We start from the raw sequence: 25,770 nt of genomic DNA, 5'->3' as shown, positions 1-25,770 counted from the left end.
TATGGGCCATTTCATCCACATGTGTGGCTTCTGTGTCTACATAGTATTCATTCTCCTTTGCCCCTGTGTTTCAGAAATGAAAGTCTGGTGATCCTGTAGGTAACTCAGATTCAAATATTTAGCAGTCACAGTTGCAGCTAGTTGGGGAATGAACCAGTGAAAGCATGGTCTCTCTCTGTCTCTCTATTTTTCAATTTCTGTCTCTCACTCTCTCTGTAACTCTACTTTTCAAACAAGTTAGAGACTATTTTAGAAAAAGGTGGAAAAGGTATTAAATAACAGGTTTGAGTATTATTCACACTCAGGCATACACTAGGGATCTTTGAAAAAACTACCTATGATAAAACTGTTATAATTTTTTTGTCAGTTAAAACAGTATTAGTTTCTTAACATTAATAAATGGACCGTGGTAATGAAGAGAGAATGAAGTGAGGAATATATGAAAACAGTCTGTATAGTCTTCATTTTTCCTTATAGTTAAAAGTATTCCATATTATGCTGACACAAATCGCTCAGACACATTGAAAACTTGTTGGGTTAATATGTATAAGGCATTATCTATAATAAATGCATTTAACCATAGCCTGCATGCACAAAGGAACTCCATCGAGTTTGCTCCCACTGTGTGCTAAAATCTAATGGGGTCTCTAAGGAGAATACTTGGGAGGGAAATGTACACAGAAGTCCTTTCTACTCTGCATCTGTTGCTGTGCTATTGCAATGTATTCACCTGTTACTGTGAGAGCATCCATCCTAGCTTTGCATGTCAAAGTCCTAGACAGTCAGTGTGGTTTTCTTGGTAATTTTCCTACTGCAGTGTGTCTAATGAGGGATGGGTCCTGCAGGAGTAGGGCACTGACTGCCAGGGTCTTTATTGGGAAAATAAGAGTTTATAGCCCTGATGAAAGAAAACTGAAGCTTTTTTTTTTATCAACATGTTAGATTAATAGATCAGGGATTAGAAAGCTACACAGTTCTAATTTTCTACACATCAGTAATTTTCTCTGTTGGTACAGAGGAGATGTAACAGGAAAAGCACTTGATTAAAATCACAGCCTTACCACTTACTCCCTTCTTGATGATAAGGAAGTTGTTTAAGCTATCTAAATTTAACTAAACCTAAATTTGCTAGTAAAACTGAAGTAGTAATACTTTGTGTGATATTTTCTACAATCCTCTTTTAATGAAAATACTGGACCAAATAGTGTTTTTAAAACAGGTTCAGAATCCAGTGGTTCTCATGTCTGAGCAGTCATGACAGTTTGTTGGCAGCTCGGACAACTATGTTTTGTTTCTTAAGCTCCTCTGGTCAACGTTCTCTTTTTACAAGGCTCGGCTCACCTCCAGTTCTACATTTCATGTTATAGGAAGGAGGAAATGTGGAGCAAGCACATTCTTCCTTCTAGAAGTCATGATGCAGTCAGTAGTCATTACTTCCACTCACATCTCATTGGCTACAATCTAGTCCTCAAGCACCAGCAAAGGAAACTGGAAACACACACACAGAGTTTTTAAAAGATTTATTTTTATTGGAAAGGCAGATATACAGAGAGGAGGAAAGACAGAGAAGAAGATCTTCCGTCTGCTGACTCACTCCCCAAGTGGTTGCAACAGCTGGAGCTGAGCTCCAAGCCAGAGATAGGGACCGTGCCGGAATCCAGCTCCAGCTGAGTTCAGAGCTCGAGCAGGGTGCATGGAGTAGGTGATAAAGAAAGACACAGACACTGCCACTTGGTGTTTTCTTGCTTGAGCTCAAGAAGAAGCTGTCCTTTTTATTTACTTAGGCACATCACAACCCTCTGCACAATTGTTTGATTGTTCTATTTTTACTTCATGACTAAGTGGGTATGCACAGATGTTTCATTATTTTATTTTTTACTTCATGGTCAACCAGGTGCTCTTAAAGATAATTCTGTAAGTTACTATAATCAGTTTATTTAAAGCAAGCTGTTATTCATTCTTCAGTAGTGGCCATTGGGTGACAGCCAGGACTCCAAGGCCAAGGCACATGCACTTACTTGCTAATCAGTAATACATTCCTACTACATTTTATTTTCACAACTTATCTATCACTTAGTGGGAGAAATACATCAAAAGAGAAAAAACATAAAGATCTAAGACAAAAAGTTTCAAACATTAAATCCCCCTACAGCTGCAGACTCTACAACCTCATAAACAATCAAACAATAATCAAAAGTATATCTCTATGACATTAATAAAATCGCCCCATATTTCCTCTAGTTAAAAAATTATGAAAGCGGCTGAAACAGCTACATTTTCTATGCTCTAAAGAAACTGCAAAGACAGACTAGCCTTTGAGATAACAAGTTTCCGCTCATACTCCCATCACTTCCATTACTTTGTATAATTCTTATTAAGCCATTTCCCAGAAGGCATGCTATATGTCTGGGCCAGGTTCTGAGGCAATGGTTAAGTACCCAATAAGGTGTCCAAAAATGGCATGGGCTTAATTGTGCTCCTGTGTGTAAATTGTCAAAGGCCCACTCACCAAGACATTATCAGTGACATTAACTCTCAAGCTCACATGGGTTGCAAAAACCATCTCACAGGAGCAAACAACAATGCCTCGGGCTTGGCAGCGTGGCCTAGTGGCTAAGGTCCTCATCTTGATCCCATATGGCCGCTGGTTCTAATCCCGGCAGCTCTACTTCCTCTCTTTCTCTCCTCCTCTCAGTATATCTGACTTTGTAATAAAAATAAAATAAATCTTAAAAAAAAAACAATGCCTCAATAGATAACAGAATTCTCAGTGGAGTGTTTGAGTGTCCATGCAACCAGGGGGTGAAACAGCGTCAAGGTGGTGAGAGAGACATCCGCCGGGCCTTGCCAAACAGCTGAAAGCTCCCCTGGGCCCTGACAAACAGGGGAGCTGTTCTCTTCACACCCTCATATCATCCACACCTACTGCACGGACCCCAGCAGGACCGGTAGCTTCTTTCTGTGTGTCCCACTTGGGTGCAGAGTCCCAAGGCTTTGAGCCTTCCTGGATTGCTTTCCTGGGCCGCACGCAGGGAGCTGGATGGGAAGCAGGATCACCAGGATTAGAATCAGTGCCCATAAGGGATCCTAGTGCATGCAAAGCTAGAACTTCAGCCACTAGGCTACCTTACCAGGCCTTATATATTGATTTTTAACAGGGAAATATGCAAGTTCATAGTTCTGGCACCATGGTCCATGGTGACTTGCAAAATAATATACTGTGGCTGACCTAAGTACATAGAATAATGCCTCACAGAGAACCAGTAAGGTTCACCAAATAACATTCTGTGTAAGTAGAAGGTAAGTGGAGTTAATTTTTTTTTCAAAGAATGACTTTCAAATTGCTCAGCTTGTAGGATAGTCCTTTCTAGGAAGCTATGCTTGCATTTGAAAACTTTCTTCTGTTAAAACACTGCTCGTAAGATTTACATTCATCCCCAGGAAAAGAAGTTGCAAAGTAAATTTTCTCAAGTGTGTTTATTGTTATATGCAACAGCTTCAGCTTGTTTCCCTCACAGCTCAGGAAGCCACGGCAGATTAATATAGAAGGAACCATGTTTTGGTGCAGAAGGAAAGGCACAAAGTCAACTACTTGTTTTAGTAAAGAGATATTTTTATTAATCAGACTTTTCTGTTCTCTTTGTATGAAGTTTTTAACAATATCTTGTACTACTATGTGGAAATGCACTGTTATTATTTTTTGTTTTCCTTAGTTTGATTTCATTGCTTTTTTTCCCCTGAATATCTTAAACTTAGTTTTGTTCCTGACAAATTGGTTTATACTGAATCCCATTCATGCTAACCTTGCCTAGGACATTCTTACATTCCATGAGCCACAACCCCCAGGTTGTCAGCTCCACATGTGATTTATAAAAACTACATTGCTGCCCAACTGGACAGGATTTAATTGGTCAGGCTGTTTGGGTGACATTGGCAACCTAAGGGGTGAACATGATACTGGTTCTGTTTGACTGCCTGGGCTGCCATAACAGAATACCACAGAGTTGCTGAACAGAAATTTATTCCTCACATTTCTGGTGACTGTGAAGTCTAAGGTGAAGGCTGTGCTAATTCAACTTCTGGTGATGGCTGTCGTTCTGGCTCACAGTAGTTCCCTTTGCTGTGTCCTCATATGTCACAGAGAACTCTGGCATTTCTTCCTCTTCTTGTAAGGGCTTGAGTCCTATTGGACTAGGGCCTTCTCCTTTTAACATCATTTAGCTTTTATGTTCTTCTCATCTGGCACTGGGCATTAGGCTTCAATATATGATTTTGTGGGGAACATACTCAGTCCAGACCACTAGTTGCCCTTTCTTTTGTTGTGATCTCTGCTACGTGGAAGGCTTTCTTCTAGTACTTGTGCTGTACCATACTGGGCCTGCCTGAAGTTTCCTGTATTGCAAGAAAATATTGTTCCTGTAACTTCCCAAACTCTCCCTCTAGTGATATCTCTGGTTTAATATCATTTAATTCTATCCTATAGAATATCTTGGGAGCTATAAAGTTTTTAGATATTGCCATGTAATGAAGCAGTATTTGTGGAGTACTCTACAGTTTTCTTAACGTTATCTCTTGAATCCTCATGATAGCTATATGAGAGTTTTTGGTATAGCTCATTGTGTCTGAAAAATTGAAGTTTGGAGAGTTTCAGTGATTTCCCTAAGGTCTCAGAGTTAATCCTTGATTGATTAGCATGGAGACTGCATTGGATGTATTCAGATTTCTAAATTGCATTAGATCAAATACAAGCTGAGTTGTTTCGTTTTGTTTTGTTTTGTTTTGTTTTGTTTTGTTGTTACTTCGGAATCACTAAAGTTTGGTTTCCATCCAGTTCTCTCAATTATTAGCATAAAGTGTGAAAGGTGTTTAACGCCCTAAAATTCCTCAGCCTTCTCTGTGATGAGGGAAAAACAAGAGTCCATCTCCTAGGGTTCTAATGAAAATTAAACTACAGAAAGCATGGAAGTTACTTAGCGAAGTGCCTGTTACCTACAAAATGTTTCAAAATTGTGGGTTATTGTTGACCATATATCCAATCTCATTTCATTGAACTTAACTCTGAAACAAAATTTATGTGTTCTGGTACTTTAGTATAAAGTAATATTGAAGATATGTGAGCTATTCACTGAGCTCGAAGCCCTGAAAATTTATAAATATTATAAAATTTATAATCTGGATTTTATTCAGATATGAGTAATCTTGTAATTTCAAAATCTGTGTGTATGCATTTGTTTATATATATTTATTCATACCTATTCAAACAAGATATTAAAATAGTAAGTAAATGGCAGTAATTTAAAATTGCTGTTAGAAGAAAAAAATTGCTGTTAGTAGGGCAAACTTTTGACACAGCAGTTAAAATGCAGGATGCTTGCATTCCATTCCAGTGCTGGAGTTGAGTCCTGATTCCACTCCTGATTCCATCTTCCTACTGACATTCACCAAGAGGCAGCTCAAATACGTGTGCACCTGCCGCTCCTGTGAATGAGCTGCATCCGGTTCTTGGTCCCTAGGTGTAGCCTGTTAGAGTTCTAGCATTTGGAGAGTGACCCAGAAGATAAGATCAATCTCTCTGTCTCTCTCTCCCTCTCTCTTTCTCCTTCCCTTTCTCCCTCCTCCTCTCTCTCTTTTTCCCTCTCTCTCCCTCCCTCCCTCTCTCTCTCTTTTTCTTTCTCTTTTTCTTTATCTCTCTTTGCCTTTTAAATGAATAAAATAGTTATTAGAATATTTTAGAATTACTTGGGGAGGGAGATGGGAAATCCCAGATCCTATGGAACTGTATCATAAAATAATAATCATAATCATACATTTAAAAAGGAATTATTAGCTGCATTCTAAGAAAGGCAGTTTTTTTTTACTTCCCTAGCTTGTAATTTACTCCTTATTGACAAAGAACATGAATGTGGAATTCTCATTTTTCATCTCACACTGTTAAGCAAATAGCATTCGATGTATGCCAATAACTGTGATCAAAGAGACATTAAATAAACATTTAGCTGATCAAACTTGAATGTAAAAGACAAATTAATAGATTTCCAATTTTTCTGCACATTAGCCAGAATTTATTCTCCATTAAAATGCATATGTTTTGTTAATCTAATTCTATAAACCTGATGTAAGAGGTCATTATCACGTAGCATTGTGTGAACTGTGATGACTAAGTGGTACTCACCTAATGTGCCCAGATTTGTCAAGCAATTTAATGTACATTTTACGATAAATTAACAACACATGCTTTAATCTGTTTGGCACATCTGTCCTGATTTTAATATGGAATAGGTAATTAAGGAATTTCAATCATCTCTAGTTTTAATATCCATGTGCATTTTTGAATGTAGAAGTAAGGAGTTGTTCTTATTCAGATAATTAATTCTAGTTAAATTTCCATGTAATAGGCCAAATAAGCTTTACTAGGATAGAAGAAACTATACCAACCTGAGTTAACACGTCTGAAGCAAAGTTTATTAGCAGTGTAAATGTCATTACCTCTGATTGGTGATCAGCTGGACAAACAGTGAAAGGTCAATATGATTTTCAGTCTTCAAGAACAGTCTAATGACCTTGAAAGGCAAAAGAACAGCTTGCACCTAGGTATCGAGTATGATCTACTCTAAGCATCTTGATTGAATTTTGCTGTAGTAAAGATTTTAAGTTGGTTTACAGTGGCTCTGAGTATCTAGTGAAGGAATCTGTGAATATGTACTTAAGTGAGGTAGATTGTAAAATAAAATTACTTTTTTTCTATACCTCAAAAATGATGTCAGAGTGACAATGTGCACTTGGACACACAGCACCCACATCCTGTGTTGATTTGGTTTTAGGAGGGAAAGATGAATGTACTTATGTTAGTTTGTATATGGCTTAACCTAGGGGTGTACTCAGAATTTGTTTTCTCACCTTTGTTTGCTTTCTTTTCCCAATTAGAGAGGATACTGTGTCTTACTCAGAATTAACATATGGCCTGACTATACCGCAAATGTTTCACAAATATTTGAGAGTGGATAAATAAACTCGAACTTATGAATGGAATTCTGTGATACCTGACTCTGTAAACATTGTGTGAGGCATTTATCATTTTCAATGTCTCGTATCATGTATGGAAGTGTGCACATAGATACATACACATCCATCCCACATTCAGAGACCTGTCTCTAGTTAAGGAAAATGATTAATGTCGATAATGTCTAGCCATCAATAATAGCATATAGTTATGTAATTAAGTAGTAACCACTGGAGCAGAGAAAAATTATTTTAAAACTTATTGATTTCTTACTGTGAAAATGGGCATATGTCAATGTCACAACATTATGAGAGCTAAATATACCAGCCCAAGAAAAGTTCCAGAAACATGAGCACATTGATATTAACTCATAGCTACCAATTTTTTGTTTATAATGAAGACTGTCAATTCAACTACGATGCAATTACCTTATTCATTATTTTTCTTACTCCGGACAAAACTAGTACCCATGTTAATAATCTATTGTAAACTAAAGAAATGTAACTAGTCACACTTTTGTTAAAACAATTATATTTTTCCTGATAAGAACAGCATGTTACACAGTTTGTAAAGTCTTAATAAAACCTTGTATTAGCCTGAGGTTTTTTTCCCTGAAATTAATTATAAGAGCGTACAGACCCAGTTGCCACATTTTCTACCAAAAATATACTAGCATGCTCAAACTTCCTATCTAAAGTAGATTCCAGCTCTGTGTAATTAGAAGATTACCATAATAGATCTTATAGTTGGAATGAACTGTATTCATATGTATTTTTGACATGTTATTAAAGAAACTTTATATTTCACTATGAAATTTAGATATGTGATACAAAATCAAGTTTGTATTTTCTAATAATTATGGAAGAAGCTTAAATGGCACAAGAAATTATCCCAAGATCTCCTCTCTAGAATTATCTCTGCCTTTTTTCTCGCTGATGTTGGTCTCAGAAAGTAAGTCTCCTTCATTCTAGCATGCCTGGGTAGCCTACTTGCTGTTCATTCATTTATTTTGAAACGTGTATGAGAAGTGCTAGTTTTCCTTCGGTCAACCCACTAATATATGTCTTGTTTCTGTGTTATAGTTGTCTACTTGCAGATAATTATTGCCTTCTCTTCCTTCATATATTTCCATATCCAGTTTCCTCCTGGATTCTTTGCTTCCCACAAGAAAGATGCTTGAAGCTATCTGTTAAGATATTTTCTTCCAACTTCTTCTCTAGCAAAGGAATTAGCCTTTATCAGGAGACAATAAAATATTATGTAAATGAACAGTACAGCAGAGATCACTGAAATGGTCCCCATGTATGATGTGTGAGGAATGTATTTTTTCTGACTGCAACTACGGCTTTGGATTAGCTACCTTAGTAGTGCTCTCATCTAACTTTATGCCTTTGAATGACTGTTTTCTATAAGTAGCCATAATTCATTTTAAGGTATTTCAACAATTTGGTATTTTTGTGGCTAGCCAGTAGACTTTTCCATGGTTTAGCCAGAATTATCTTTTAGCTCTCTTTGCTTCTTGTTCAGTGCGAAACAAATACCTTGCTCACAGCCAGACAGACATAGAAGTAGCATAGGTTCTACTTTCAAGAACTTTCTATTTTCTTATTCACGCTAACTTTGAGAGGCCAACAGCAATGCTTACTTTATTGTACTGAAGTGATGTATCATTCTAAACAAGGACAATGCTGCCTGTTCAATTACTGGTAGTCCTGATTTTTTATTTTCTCCACAAAAAAAAGGTGCAGTTCTGTTTTTCTCTTGAATACATTGTGGTTTGGCTGTGTCTGACACCCTGTAAAATGAGGCTTATGTATATGATTCAAACCCCTTGATCCAGATAAAGGTAGTATTTCTATTAGAACGTACTTGTTTTTTCATTTTTATTTGCCTGTTCCTCCTAGGTAGAGATTTTGTTATTGATATTAAAGAGCATCAGAGTATATGAAGAATGTTAAAGGCCATTTCTTTTTGTCCACCTGGATATAGTTTTGTATAAAGAGAAAACAAGGTGAATTTGTTGATAATATTATGCTTTTTATGAGATGAACATCACAGCTCATTATAAACTTTATTTCATGTGGCATTTTAGTGAGTTTATTTTCATTCTCTTTGTCTCTTATTCACAAGCCAACTGAATAAATATAAAGACATTAGTACATTTATCCAAAGTCTCAAATTCATTAGAAATGAGCAACCTTGGCTTGCTGACATAAGACTTACGTTTTGCCTCTGAGCTTGCTTAAAATATTGATGAAACCCATGAAAGCTTTCTCATCTTTTATTTTGTTTTGTTTTTCCCTTACATAGTATAGATTTCTGTTGTTTATAGCAAAAACATCATGTAGCAAGTTGTTAAGGTTTTTTTTTTTAAAGATTTATTATTATTATTGGAAAGCCGGATATACAGAGAGGAGGAGAGACAGAGAGGAAGATCTTCCATCCGATGTTTCACTCCCCAAGTGAGCCGCAACGGGCCGGTGCGCGCCCATCCAAAGCCAGGAACCAGGAACCTCTTCCAGGTCTCCCATGTGGGTGCAGGGTCCCAAAGCCCCGGGCCGTCCTCGACTGCTTTCCCAGTCCACAAGCAGGGAGCTGGATGGGAAGGAGCTGCCGGGATTAGAACCGGCGCCCATATGGGATCCCGGTGCGTTCAAGGTGAGGACTTTAGCTGCCAGGCCACGCCACCAGGCCCGGAAGTTAAGTTTAAAAATAACTTTGAAATTTAGATTTTAGCTTAAATCTTAGATTTTTCAAAAGACAAAAATCTGCACTTGATACAGTTAATGACTAATACAAACTAATATTCATCAATATTGAGCAAAATTATAGGTTTCATTTTCAGCAAATTTGTTTTCAATAACTGACCCTCCCCTTTAATCTCTTTTATATTTTTTCCTAGCAGCTGAGATAACTTGAACAAATATACAAGTTGATACCTATAGAATTTTATTTTAAAGTGAAAAGTCAGTCAATATCTTATAAAATACAGTGTGTTTTATTCCATTAGTTTGAAAAATATGTATTTATATTCTTCACTGACTCATAGATCACACAGCAACATCATTTTTGCCAAGCAGCTATTGTGTTTTCTTTTTCATTTCTTCATCAAGACATTGTTATTCTGTAGCATGTTACTTAATTCTATGATACTATAAATTTTTAAACTTTATTCTTATTACTGTTGTTGATTTTATTATATGGCTTCTCACTTAAGGGAATGTATCGTAACTGTAATAAAGACTATCATATCCAGATATGAAGATACAGTACAGTATGCACCTCTACTTCCAAATGAAAAGTGAACTCCCAACAAAACAGTTTGATATACTTTCATAATAGGGTGCTGGACTGTCTGCCATTGTCTGTACCGGCAAATGTCAGGACATACTTTAATAGCAGAGGGATAAATTAATGACTGCTTATGAACAACTATACTATTGTAATATGTGAAGGAAATCAGTTGGGGGGAGGGAATTTAAGAAGAGGGTAAGGAAACATTAGAGCCTACGGAATTATATCATAAAATTTTTAAAAAGCATATATGCATTTATAAACCCTGAGAGTAGCAGGTGTGATTTCAGAATTCCTGGACACCTCAGAAAGCTGAGCCAGAATGTGAGATGCACAAGGATTCTCCTGCCCCACTCTCTTCCTCCTCTACACATTCTGAGACAGCCCCACTATGCTCACTCACAAGACCGCCTCAGAGGAAGGCTTGCAGAAAACAGACCTGTGCCAGCCCTGAACATACTTCCAGATCATTAGAGTGTGAGTTTACAGAGTCCTGTATGCTCAGAATGCATCTAGAAGGAGGTTCTGGGGACAACATAGACTATGTGGATCAATCCTTTTGGCCAGTAGACTGGGAAAGGTTTTATCTAAGAATGGTGCTGCGAGGAAGAGATGACCTGCATGCACTCTCCAGATTGTACTCCCGTTGTGTAAATGTGAGGTGCCACATTATCAGAAACTATCTAATATTGTATTTTTTAAAAGCCTCATCCAGATATATACACCTGTCTTAAGAGTGGTAGATAAACTCTTTCCTAACTAACCTCTTAATTGTTAATATTCCAAGACCATGTGACTGTTCTGTTGTGTTTTGGAAAGCAATTTCAAGTACCATTTAAGAGTGCAGTCTTGAGCCAAACGAGGACTCTGAGTTGAGAGCTGCTTTGAGTTTCAGTTGGGCATTTACTAACTGTGGAGCTCTGGGCAGGGTGCTTTATCTGCTGAATAGAGGTAATGAAATCTTCCTTCAGGGTTGTAGTAAAAGTGCATGAGGTTAAAGTCTTTAAAAGGCTTAGCTGAAGTAAATGCTCCATGGATCATAGTGCTGTCATCATCACCATAATCGCAGTCATTATTTTACAGCTGTTATTCTTCATTGTCCGTAACTACTATGATGACTTTGGGCAAGTCACATAACCTCTCAAAACCTCAATTTCTTCATCTACAAAATTAGATATTTGGAGCAGAGATTCTGTTAAGAGCATGAACTTTGGAGTTCTTTTTTAGTTTACATTGAACTTGAACTTGACCTTCTCAGGCTATGTTGTAACTTGTTAATGGAGGTCAGCTACTAGGAATGTAATACCATTGTATGTTCTATTCTCAGTAACCCTGATATATTAATATCTCAGTATCCTAAAAAATTAGAAAAAATCTGGATTAAATTTGCAGTTTCTGAAACTTGACAGTTTATGAAAAAGTATTTGTGTTATGAAAAGATTCATTGTACAGTCTTATACTCACAGAATTCTGTACATTAGAATTAAATTCCATTTCTAAGAAATATATTCAGTTTGCAACTTTCCAGAAATTTATGCAGGAATTTTAATATCTTAGAATCCTATAATTTTTAGGAAACTGATTACATAGAATTTCTCTCTCCATAAAGTGAGCATATATATTTGCATAAATTTCCTTGACAGTGAGTATTCTGTAGATCTTATTTTCAGAATTCCAGCACCTTAGATAAAGCCAGTGAAAATAGAATATGCTGAAGACATTGGAAGCTTTTCTAACTTTGACCTCTAGCACCTGGCCCTCTTCAGGACTGGAGAAATAAAGAGCAAATTAGCATTTATTGAGACAATACACTATGCCAGATACTGTGCCAAGCATCATAAATGTGTTCTATTGTTTTTCTTCTCAGCCTAAAAAAAAAAGACACTCTTTCTGATACAAAAATTAAGACTCAGAAACTAAGCAATTCTCCAAAATTTCTTCATCAGACCCTATGGAATTTTAACATAAAATTCAAAAATTTTAAAAAAGAATCCAAATAAAGTTCCCATTTTATGACAAAAAATAAATTGTAGAATGAAAATTTGATGTGAGATCTGTGTCTGAAGCTTCTACAGAAGACCCCCAACTCCTTCACACTTATGTCCAAGCTCCCAACTATTCATACATAACTACATCACAGGGATGCCAAGATGTCTCTTCATCAACCAGCTTCTCCCAGAAAAGAAAAACCCTTAGCACAGCAGGCTCTTCCCCCTCTCATGTGTTGTACCTTCTCTCTGGAGCTGAAGCAACATGTGAGCTTGATAGGTTGCTGTTGGGATACAGCAGGTTGGGTGGAGAACTGGACATGATTCAAAAGCTCTGATCCTCTACGTGACCCTGTAGAAGTTTCCAGCTGACATCTGTGTAAAAGAGTTGTCAGCTGAGGAGCAAAGTAGTGACCTGTCAGACTCAGAGTGTCCCACTTGCCAAGTCTTACATGAGAAAAGTGAAGACAGGCCCCATTCAGAAAAGAAGTCCTGCTTCCCAAAAGATTTATTACATAAGGGTCATGTTACACAACAGAGACTGTGCTCAGTAGACTCAACTCCCCGTTGACTTATTCCTGCTGCAGAAGTTAGCTAGCTCATCTCTTTGACATGAAGGAAGCAAATGAAGGGCCTCGTGTAAATGATAGAGCACACTCAGTCCTATTAGAATTCTGTCTTGATGATTTAAACTAGTATTGACCTTTCTTCATAAACAGCCTGAGTCATGGCTATGCAGAAATCACCATAACTTGCACCCTCAAAGACTTTGTGTATTGAGGTCTGTATCCCCATGTTCTAAGCACATCAAAATAGAACACTCGGCAAGTTGGAAATATGCTCACAAATCTATTTTTAGCTTCTAGTCATTTTAAGATATACTGTCTTATCACCTCAGTCTTACTTCTCAGTGTGTCCTAGAAAATCATGCTGTTTTCACAGTGATGGAAAAGGCACAGTGGATTTGGCATTTGATTTAGATTTTCCTCATGATCTCCCATATGATATGGAACTGCTTCATAAAGTCACTTGCTGCTAAATTTTTCAAGCTTTTTTTTTTTGGCAGTCATGAGAATGGGGGGTGAAGTATGCATATTTAGGAGTAATTGACATCTGACATGTGTTTTGTTCTTTTGTGCTGTGGATGGTACAAGAGCTACTGTATTTGTGTATTGATGGTTTATTCTTAGTAATAAGGGCAGCTTAGCATATGATGAAAGTATGGATCCTGGGGCAAAGCCTGTGAATTTGAACTTCACCTAAATCACTTGATGACCTAGAGCAAGATAGTTACTTTTGTGTGTGTCCTATTTTTTCATCTAGAGAATGGAGGAAATGGTAAATTCTTCCTAGGCTGTGTTAATATGTGGGCTGGGTATACTAATAGTGTTTAAGACAATGTTACCAAACAAAAAATGTCATTGTAAAGCAGTGTATAGCGATGTGTGTTAGTTTCATGTTGACAGCAACCTTTCCTGTCTCCCATGTTCTATGCTGTAATAAGTTAGTTTATCCTTATTATAGTTAGGATAGGCTATTTATAGGATTTGTGCTTATCTTTGTCTTGAAAAGTTCTAACTAGGACTGTTGCCATTTCTCAAATCTCCATCTCATTCGGTGGGGCCTCTGCCATCAGCCATGAGAGGCTTGAGATGCTCATGCTCCTCTAAATGGAAATGATTAAATGTATACTGTGTGTCATACTTATCCAGCTTTTTTTGGCCAAATATGTTAGCCCTACTATAATAGGAGTATACCACTTTACTTAACTGACTTCATACCAGGTTTTAACATAGTCAATGATATTAATAAAGCATTAACAGCAGCAATACTATTGAGAAGGCCTTGAAACCATTTGATGCTAGAAAAAATGTCTTCATACTTGAGAAGGCTGGGAAAGTATAGTCTTTGATTCATCGGAAATATGTTTTCAGAGCCTCCCAAAGCCCTGACACTGTTCTAGAAATTAGCAGTAGAGCCCCCAAATCCCATCATTGTCTTCCTGGAGGGTATAGTCTAGTAAGATGAAATAATGAATAGGTAAATAAAAGCAAGATAATTCTAGAGATAGAAACTACAAAGTAAATAGAGCAGAGGAAAGGAGTGGATGGAAAGATTCACTAAGGAAATGATAACTGAACTAGAGAAAATAGGGTTCCATGCTGAGGATGGATGTTACATGTTTACAGGATGGAGAAGAAACTTAAATCTTGGGAGGTAGGGACAGGAGATGGTGGGTTTTTTTTTTTTTTTTTTTTTTTTTTTTTAAGATTTTATTATTATTGGAAAGCCGGATATACAGAGAGGAGGAGAGACAGAGAGGAAGATCTTCCATCCGATGTTTCACTCCCCAAGTGAGCTGCAACGGGCCGGTACGCGCCAATCCGATGCCGGGAACCAGGAACTTCTTCCAGGTCTCCCATGTGGGTGCAGGGTCCCAAAGCTTTGGGCCGTCCTCAACTGCTTTCCCAGGCCACAGGCAGGGAGCTGGATGGGAAGTGGAGCTGCCGGGATTAGAACCGGCGCCCATATGGGATCCCGGGGCTTTCAAGGCGAGGACTTTAGCCGCTAGGCCACGCCGCCAGGCCCAATGGTGTTTTAAAAATAAGCAAATCTTGTATATTAACAACTGTAGGCCATGGTAAGGTAATTGATTCTATTTCAGTTATGGTGGGAAGTCATTTTACACTGCCATATGATCAAGTTTGTATTTTATTTTATAAGTTATTTATTTGAAAGGCAGAATGTATAGAAGGAGAAAGAAAAGGAGAGGTCTTCCATTTACTGGTTCACTCTACATATGGACATAAGAAATGAGGCAGGGCCAGGCTGAAGCCAGAAGCTGAAAGCTTGTTCTGGGTCCCTCATAGAGGTCACCTTCTTCCACTGTTTTTCCCAGGCAGTTAACAGGGAGCTAGATTGGAAATAGAGCAGCCCAGACTGGAACTTGTACCCACATGGGATGCTGGCATCACAAGTGGTGACTTCACCCACCATGCCACAGCACCAGCACCAGCACTTGGTCCATCATTTGCTGCATGCCAGGTACACTAGCAGGAAGCTGGACAGGAAGTGGAGGCAGGACTTGTGTCCAGGCACTCTGATTGGAGAGTCAGTGACTTAACTTGCTGCATTGTAACACATGCCCAAGACAGTCAACTTCTTAACAACCTAAGATCCCCCTTTTAACTCACTGCAATGTCCAGCTCAGTTGAAGTGGGAGCAAAAGTCACAGTGAAAATGCATTTTCTACACAGATAGATAGCTTGTAGATTGTCTATGTTAAGTAACAGAATTTGTGAAAATTTAAACTTATAAGTCAGATCATTGGAGAAGCAATCATTTTCCATTAAAAAGGGATTATTTACTTACTAAAGAATTAGTTTAAAATAGTAAGCCCATTTAATAAATGTAATTTAAAAGTTGTCAGCCGGTCATTGTGTGTTTTCAGGGAAATGAAACTAAAGCATCAGAAGACAACCGATTAAAAATCCACCCAGAATGAACACCAGAATGAACTAAGATTTAGCAAGGTTAAGTGAAAAGGAAAATGACATCTGATTTCTAAAAATTCAGGTAATAGAACTTTATAATTTTCTAAATTTGTAATCTACAAACAAGTTTTAAATAGACTTTAGCCATATAATATTCATCCTTGTGTTGAAAAATAACCATGTAAATACACTGAAAATTGCATTCTAATTATTGCTTTCTGAGAATATATTTAAAAAATAAAATGGTCCAACATGGTGGCACAGTGGGTTAAGCCCATAGTTTCAATGCCAGCATCCCAAATAGAGCACTCTATCAACTCATACACACTCCATTTCCAGTCCAGATTATGACTAATGAACCTGGAAAAGCAGAAGATGATGGCAAAGGCCCTGACTTCCCTTGTAGAAACCCAGATGGCCTTCCTGGCTCCTGGCCTCCACTAGACCCAGACCTGGTTATTGTGGCCATTTGGAGAGTAAATCAGTGAATAGAAAAGCTCGTTCTCCTTCCTTCCTTCCTTCCTTCCTCCCTTCCTTCCTTCCTTCCTTCCTCCCTCTCTCTCTCTCTCTTTTTCTCTCTCTTCCTTCTTCCCTCCCCCTCACAGCATCCCCTTCCTCCCTCTCTCCCTCCCTTCCTCTCTCTTCCTCTTCCTCTCTCTCCCTTTTTCCCTCCCTAACCCCAGCTCTCTCACTCTGCCTTTCATGTAAATAAATACATCTTTTTTTTTTTAGAAACTGGCAAATCCTGATCCAGTATCTCTCTTTTTTTTTTTTGAAGATTTATTTATTGCATTACAAAGTCAGTTATACAGAGAGGAGGAGAGAGAGAGAGGAAGATCTTCCGTCCAATGATTCACTCCCCAAGTGAGCCGCGACGGCTGGTGTGCACCCATCCAAAGCCGGGAACCTTGAACCTCTTCCAGGTCTCCCACAGGGGTGCAGGGTCCCAAAGCCCTGGGCCGTCCTCGACTGCCTTCCCAGTCCACAAGCAGGGAGCTGGATGGGAAGTGGAGCTGCCGAGATTAGAACTGGTGCTCATATGGGTTCCCGGGGCATTCAAGGCGAGGACTTAAGCCACTAGGCCACACCGCCGGGCTAATAAATACATCTTTTAAAATAAGCAAAATAAAAGTAACTGTTTTTTGTTTTGCAAGGAAAATCTTTTTCATAAGCACTCAGTTGCTATTGCCTCTTTTCAGAATCTCATGAAATGATGTTGGCATGGAGGTGCTGCTACTAAGGCAGCCATTGAGGACTGTGTTCTAGGAATCTAGTGACCATACATGACTTTGTTTATATGGAACTTCTCCTGAGTTCTAGAGTAATGAATTCAAAACCAAGATTATGGGCACATCCCATTTGTAAAGGACTATCTTAAATTTATTTATATAATACTCAATCTGTATACTCTTTGAAGATTATATTAATTGTTGACTGAAGACAAAACCTTTGATCAGCTAGTATGTAGCAGTGCAGTTCCTGTAATAAAAAGATAGATGCAATGCCTGAGACTTATCCATTTCTTCCACATTTTTTATTGGGATTTTTCTCTGGGCATGGCACTAAGCACCCAATAAATCAAGTCTGATCTCTAGCCCAGAACTTAGGGCCATGAAAGAATTCACATGTACAGCAAAATGTAATGGAATGTTTGGGGTACTATAATAGAGTGGTAAATGAAACACATCACAGGTTTAGAGAAAAGCAAGATTTTTTCTTCTGAGGAAAAGAGAGAAGCCTCCTATGAAGAAATGGCATTGAAACTGGGATTTGAAAGGGGACAGAAAGGAAAGATCAACTGGAAGGTGTGACAGTGAGAACAAAGTGAAAGACCTGAGGAAATATGAGAATGTACAAGAAGCAACTAGCACTTCATGCAGTGAACATTTCAGGAGCAACTGCCAGGTGTCAGGCACTGCCTTAGGGGACAGCGACAGAACGAAAAATATGACGTGAGCCTTGTCTTTGAAAGGAAATTCTGTTTAACAAATGTTGTATAGCATACATGAGAAAACAGTTTGAGAACGCAGACACTAAAGTTGAATTCTGTGGTGCTGGCTTTGCAAATACTGATAATGGTGCTTGGCATTTACTAAATGTTCTAGACAGTGTGGTAAGAATCCAAAGGCATGTTCTTTTTATCTTCAGAGCACCTTAAGAGATATATTACTGTTTTTTTTCCTGCCTGTCAACTGAGAAATTTGGGGCTTGGCATGTCAATTAATTAATTTAATAATATATAATAATAATGTTGCCTAGTTGATAAGTGTCAGAGTAGAGATTTAAACAAGTGTGTTGGATTTCAGAGTCTATAATTTGTAGGAGGAGGCATGGAAGATAGTTGAATACAAAAATGATGAAGTTGGCTGTTCCTAAGCATTCCTCTGACTTCTAGGGGACTATAATGACTAAAGGATTATGCTAGTGAATAGCTAATGAAGACTTATATGAGGTTAGTGGCAATAGATATGAAAATGGCAAGGAGGCGACGAAGGCAATAAAGATAATTTACTTGATTCTGGGGCAAGAAAGAGAGCCAGACACAACTTCAAGTATCAGGATGTATATAGTTGGAATCCTCTGGTGCTAGACTGTGCAATAAAGAACTGAGGAATTTCACAAAAAGCAGATGGAGTTGGGGCAAGGATTTCCATTTAATTTTGTGAAAGTTGGGGTGCCACTGGGATACAAGTGGTGAAGGGTAGGATTGAGGCACAGTAGGTTAAACCTCTACTTGGGAAGCCTACATCACCTATCAGTACTTGAGATCCAGTCCCATCTCTGCTTCTAACCCATCTGCATGCCTACATGTACTCTATGAGGCATCAGTTAGTAGCTCAGGTGTCCCTAAATCCTGGCTTTGGCCTGGCCCAGTCTAGACTGTCGTGACATTTGAGGAGAAAAGCAGCAGATGAAAGATTCTCTCTCTCTTCTTTCTCTGTCTCTCTCTCTCTCACTCTATGTGTGTTTGTGTGTATGTATCACTTGCTCATTGCATTTGAAACGAATAAATTTCAAAAAGTTGGAAGGAGACACTTTAGAGGTGGTATCATAATCTGCCAGTGGACGAGAGATCAAAAAAATACTGATTAAAAACCTTTAAAACAAGGCCCAGCATGGCATGGTAACCTAGTAGTTAAAATCCTCACCTTGCACATGGCACAATCGCATATGGGCCCTGGTTCATGTCCCGGCTGCTCCACTTCCCATCTAGCACCCTGCCTGTGGCCTGGGAAAGCATTTGAAGATGTCTCCAAGCCTTGGGACCCTGCATCCACCCACTTGGAACACATGGAAGAAGCTCCTGGCTTCTAGCTTCAGATCAGATCAGCTCCAGCCATTGCAGCCACTTGGGGTGTGAACCAGCATATGGAAGATCTTTTTCTCTATTTCTCATTCTCTATTTAAATCTGACTTTCCAATAAAAATAAGTAAATCTTAAAAAAAATAAAAACTTTAAGCAAACATGGTTGACTTAGCCTAGAGATATCAGAAGCCAGATCATTAGGTTTTGAAAGTGAAGGGATAGTGAAAAAAGAAAAAAAGATATGCCAGTCACTATGTAAGAAATTAAAAGTTAAAAGAAAGGAGAGGAAAAATGGTTGGCTTACAGCCTAACATGTTTGAAACTGGTTTTTTGTTTTTGTTTTTTTTTTTTTGAAGAAAGAACATAATTGATGGTGTAACATTCTGGAATGAGTGAGGCTGTGTTAACCGAAGGTGACAGCTCAGCAGGCTAAGAGCTGCCTGGCTGCCTCCTTCTCATCCGTGCAAACATTTACCATCCTTTAGATGACTGTTCGCATGCTACCACTCTGGTGACCCTTATCTCCCTAAAGTTTCCTCTGTAAGTCTTCAGTGTTCCTTACTCAGTTCTCCCACAGCTGTTAGTATAAACTTGTGCCATCAGTCAGTGTTTCTCAAAGAGCAGTGTGCTTCAAGTCACACAGGTGGCTGGGCCCATCCTCAAAATTTGGGGTTTCTGCATGTCTAAATGGGGCCTGGGACTCTAAACAAGTTATCAGGGGGTGCTGGTGCTGGTGCTGCTGGCCTGGGGATAACAATTTTAGGGACAGGAACAGCCAGCCTGTAGGCCAAAGAAGGTCTGTGAAATCATTTGGTCTGACTCTGCCAAGGCAACCTCGGGTGGCACTTGAAATTCAATAAAATCTATAGCAAGCTAAGCTATGATCTGCAATTGATGTTATAAACATCGAAAAGGTCTTGGCAGGAAAAAAGCTTCCCCACCCCTGAAAGATTTTTAAAGGTACAAAGACCTTACAGGATATAATTCATGTGCCAAACCTGGAAATGTTCTAGAAGGAATCCTGCAAGAATCAGATATGATTTAAATATAGGCAAAATAAATAATAAAAGGATGGAATACTTTGTCTGGCACCATGATATAAAAATACTTTAGGGGGCCAACACAATAGCTCTACTGGTTAATCCTTCACCTCCGAGTGTTGTCATCCCATATGGGCTCCGGTTTGTGTCCTGTTTCTCCACTTGCCATCCAACTCCCTACCTATGGTCTAGGAAGAGTGCAGGACCCTTGGGAAACTGCATGCACCTCTATGGGAAACCCAGAAGAAACTCCCGGATCCTGCTTGGAATCTGCTCAGCTCCAGCCATTGTGTCCATTTGGGGAATAAACCAGCAGATGAAAGGTGTTTCTCTCTGTCTCTCCTTCTTTCTATAAATGTGCCTTTCTAATAAAATAAATATTTAAAAACATTAAAGCAGGAAACATTATAATCTCTACTGAGCAGAAATTTCTTGAAAGAGGCCTATTCTAGATAGAATTTTAATGTGAAAAATCACAACTGTGATTATAATTTAATTGTAATAATGAACAACTAAATATTATGTAAAATTAACTGGTTTTTTAAGTGACCAAAGCAAGGTTTATTGAAGATACTAAAATGGAAATTAGGGAGATTTTCAAGAGAGAAAGACCCAGACACAATTGTTGTTCCATTTAGAGTGCTATTTTGTTATTCATAACTGAAATCATTGGAACTAAAGAACTACATCATTTTTAAGAGGTTGTTTTAAAATTACCATTTTAATTTCTGCATCTAAATACTCATTTTGATTTACCTGTCTCTGATCATTTCTGTGCAAATCTGACATGAGTATATCTAGCAAATCTCTGAATTTAAATAGATGGCAGTTGGCTTTCCTGTGTTGGTGAATGTATTAAGTTCTACAATGAAAGGTGCAAAAATCCTTTCTGACATTTGCAAACATGAGTCATTTCAACTTTCTTTCATTAACTCAAATGCCCACTAAGCTAACTCTTCAACATCAATGACAGTTTGGCATAAACAAAACAATCATTCAGTCATAGCCACACACACACATATATATGTATATATATATATATGTATATATATATATATATATGTGTGTGTGATATATGTAAATATCTGTGATATATATATATGTATGTATCAGATACATATATATATAGATATATAGAGATAGATATCAGGATCCTTAATATGGTATAAGATCAGATGCCACTAGATGGAGAGTAGAATTAGTTGGAAAATAATGTGTCTGGTTCATTCTAGACATACACAATTGCCAATTTCCTTCATTATGATTTCCCTGTGTATTTGAAATTGGGATTTTGAATTGATATGCATAAGCACATATATTAATGTTATCAACTTCAAATTTTCGTCTGTTTAGTCTTTTTAAACCAAATGTTCTGAATCTTTAAGATTTAAAAGTTCATAGAAAAGGAAAGAAACTTTCAAGCCTAGTTATATACAAATAAACTTCCATGCCACCAGAATATCACAGATTCTTTTAAGAAGAAAAATAATCTTTAAAGTCCAGAATGTCCATCTAGGAAAAAAAAAAAAAGAAACCCTGAATTCTAAGTGATACTAAAAATTTCAGATTGTTGTGATAAGCAAATGTCCTGAGAGAACTAAGTTGTTTCATGGGGAGGAATGATGACTTTCATTTCCTTGATTTTGTTTTTACCTTAACAGAGTCGTAGGAGATACTTAGAAAAATGACATCAAAGAAAGTAACTTGTCAGTCTTTTAGGATATATTTGGCTCGATGGCGTCAGAAGGTAGTCTGCCTCTCCCTGGAATCAAGTTGCAAACACTACCCTTGATAGTAATTAGAGCTAAGCAGCACTTATAGGGCGTATGATTTGTTCAGACGCACTGCCTGTCGGCTCTTTCCTAGCATTGCATTTCACAGAAGCACCAGGTTGAAATGATGGAATTATTTATCTCTGAATGCAATACTCTGTGCAGTGCTTGAATGCAGAAGAGGACCTGGACTGTAATCTTAACAAGGAAGGTAAGCGTTGCTGATGGGTCTGCATTTACACCTCAGGGAACTTTTTCACAGTGTATCTGACAGAAATAGGAAGCAGTTCAAATCTATCTTGGAAAAAAAGAGAAAAGTATCAGATCTAAAACAGATAGGATTAGCTGATTGTGTGACTCCCCCGTCCAATATTATCTTAGATTTCTTCATCAGTGTGTATTTAGTTTGTGTTAGAGTCACTTTGCTGAGTATGATGAGATGCAACTGATTTCCCATGTTTCCTTTGTCTTATGAGCTGCTGTTCTTTTGTTGTTCCAAAGTTTGTCTCAGAATGGCTGCTAGGTAGAAATGAAATTTGCGTTTAGTCAGTTTGTTACAACTACTCTCCTTGTGCATTCTCTTCTCTTCATAAAGTGCATTTAAACTGATGATATTACTTGGCCAGGAATCCATCCGAAGATTGACAGAATCGTAGCTGGTCGTGGCTGTAATAAAAATGAGTGACTTGAACTCTTGTCACATGATTTTTATGATAGGTTTGTTTCAAATTTTAATGTTCGGTCTAGTTCAAGTACGCACGCATTGGCTTCATGTTTATTTGGACCCTTGGGCTTGGAGATCTCTCTGGAAACCAAGTAAGTTTAGCTTCTCAAGAGGGAGTATTGTCTAGGGGTAGCTGTGTTTTGTATGTACACACAAGGTGTTTGTAGATTCTCATTTCAGTTTTAATGGTATCATTTTGTTTTGCCCTTCAGCAAGTCCTTTTTCTTTCACTTTTGCCATTTATCAAACACATACAAATAGAAAAAAAAACTTAAGAAATTCTTGGCATTAGAAAGGTGTTTGTATCTCATGATCTCCAATGGGAGTTCAGGTGGTTTAGAAAATATGGGAAGAGCATCAACTTCTTTGATTCTGTCTTATGGGTTTAGAGATGTAACATTGAGGATTCAGGAAAAAAATTTTTCAAAAAAAATGAATACAGTAAAAGCAAAATTGATTCATTTTCCTGGGTTCTTGAGAGCCTGCGATATGTAATCTCTTGGCAGAGAGTGTTGCTCAGTATAATTATTCCAAAAGACTGAATTTGGAAGAATTTTTTCCTCTGGTTCTGGGCCCATCTTTGGCTTCATTTTGTTCGTTTGCTTTGCTGTGGAATTATTTAGCCCCGAGTATGATGTTCTTCATCAGAAAATAAATTGGGATAATAAGCCACACCAGAGCTCTAGAGAATGCTTATTATGTGTAAATATATGTAAGAAGGCTACCTAATGTACATAAGGGCATATTTTACTCTTCAGTGAAAAGGTATACTGTTTATATAACCCAGAACTTCATGTTGAATATCTATAAATATATACCATAGAACTCTATAATGTCGTTAAGATCCTGACTTGTGCTATTGTGTCCCTCATGTAGCCGATAACCATGGTGGGAGCTCATAAGGAATGATTCTCAGTTGTTGGAACTGATGTGACTACTTGAGTCATGAGCAGAGACCGTGACCTATTTTCACAGTTAACCTTGTCACTAGGACAAAGTTGTCTATATACTAGCATACTCTCACTGCTAATTGTTTGATTTGTGGAACCAAGCATTGAAAAACAATTAGTACAATGTAGCTGCACAACAAAGCAAATGACTAATTTTATGAGCACTTTCTAGTTCCCTGGCATTGTCATCGTGAGGGACAGAGGCAGGGACAAAGGCAAAGAGATGAGAGGCAGACAGGTGCACCAAATACAGAGAGAATCCAGAGATGAGATAAGAGAGGCAGAAAGGGAGACTGGGGGTGGAGGATGGTCAAAGAGGAGGGTGAGAGGCATACTAAGAAGAGGAGTGTCAGAGGAGAGAGACACAAGTCCAAGCTTGCAGAAATGTATAGGGATTGTGACATTTTGAGACTTCTAATGTTTTTGCTTCTTTAACTGAAAATTGTTTTGTCAAACACGTCTGGTTTTATGAGTTGTTTACTTCCACTGATGTCTCTTATAGCAGAGAGCTTAATAGGTCCAAGAGTTAAAACACATGGTCTAAAAGAAAATATTTCAGTTTCTTCATTGGCTTACAAAACGAATCACTGGAAAGGAAAATAATGGGTGCTGTTGTATAATTATATACTTTTAAGTAGACCTACATATTATAAAATTATTATGCCTTTACTTTTGGTATTCATTGAGGAGAAGAAAAGGAAGTTACTTGGGAAGCCGAAAGAAATTCAACATAAGGAATATTACTCAACTTAAGATTAAAAAAAAGAATCCTATCATTTATAACAATATAGAAGACATTATGTTAAATGAAGTAAACCAGACACAGAAAGGAAAGCACTGAATATACTCCTGTATGTGAAATTAAAATTTAAAAATCAAATATGTAGAAAGAGAATGGTTTTCATGGGCAGGGGCCACAGGGAACTGTGAGACAGAGTGTCAGCTACAGTTAGAATAATTCTGGAGATCTAAAATATAGCGTGAAAACTTGTATAGTTAATAATGCTGTGTTGCATACTACACCTTTTTCTCGGTAGTATGTTCTGGATAATCTTACCCAGCCACACACACATACACACAAACTGCAAACGATGCATATCATGTACACTACTCAGGACAAAAGAGAAAAAAGAGCGAAAAATGATCGTTCCGTAGAGGAAAATCAAAGTCAGTGTGGTAGTACAAGAACACACCTGATGCACCATGACAGGCAATCATTTATGATGAATCATCTCCAGCGCAGAAAGTGTTTGAGTATTCACTGGAAGGTTTTATTGTTGCTTCTTGCATATCACCAGTGCTCCAGAAGCTGCCGGTATGACTAAAGCAAGTAGCGTCAGTTTCTGGGATGTCGGAGTGGCAAAGTTCCAGGCATCCAGGCCAGTCCTTGGCCCAATCCACTAAAGATCCAAACCCTGTGGATCACCAGACACTCCACATTGTTCAGGAGATATGTGACATCACTTTGTCTCCTAGCTGCATATTGTTTACGTTGGAAGGAGGTAGATGCTTTGCCTAACTATATTATACCTAACCTTCAGTTTTTTCCTGGCTCCACTGTTAGGTACAGATTTCTGTCAAAGAGTGAAAGATCAAAGAGAAGAAATCATTATACAGATGAGGTGTTAGGAAGTCCCAAAGAAAAATGGCATGAATTATAGTCTACTCTTTGCTCCTGTTCCAGGGGAAAAGGATTCCTTGCTGACGGTGGACCCAGAGTGACCTATGATAGTCACCATTATTATGCTACACTAGAATTTTTCTGGAATGTTCAGTAGTGGTGGCCATGCGATATGTGTACAAAAAGTACTATGGCAGTTCTTAACCATTTCTGTTTATTTCCAAATTGTGCTTTCCTGGAGCCTGCCTTTAAAAAAAAAATTCCTGGTCAACAGCTATTGGATGGCCTTGAATTGTCTGGTTAATATTTAAACTAAGGATAACTTTTTCTCTCTCTTCCAGGGTGGGGGTATGAAATGGGAGTAGGGCAAATATTAACTGTTTCCTTCAATTGCACAAGTTTCTGAAGTAGGGAATATTATTTTTTCACAGAATAATTCACATGAATTTTTTCCTCTTGCTTTGAGTTCTCAAAGGAAGATAGTCTAGAATGCAGGAACTGAGAGTCTGTCAAGTGAGAAGACAAAACATTTTGTTTCCTGTAGTTAGCATTTTGGGTAGCAGCTGGGTGCACTGATCTG

General features: G+C 38.0%; 1 protein-coding gene across 2 annotated transcripts in view; it reads left to right on the top strand.

The window, feature by feature from the left end:
- Nucleotides 1-25,770, top strand: part of ZNF385B (zinc finger protein 385B) — a 408,564-nt gene that overhangs the window by 276,997 nt on the left and 105,797 nt on the right. The gene's annotated exons all lie outside the window — the stretch shown is intronic.

This window comes from Ochotona princeps, chromosome 5 (genome assembly GCF_030435755.1).
Source record: "Ochotona princeps isolate mOchPri1 chromosome 5, mOchPri1.hap1, whole genome shotgun sequence".
Lineage (NCBI taxonomy): Eukaryota > Metazoa > Chordata > Mammalia > Lagomorpha > Ochotonidae > Ochotona > Ochotona princeps.
Note: the sequence above shows the minus strand (reverse complement) of the source record. Positions and strands in the feature narration are given on the sequence as shown.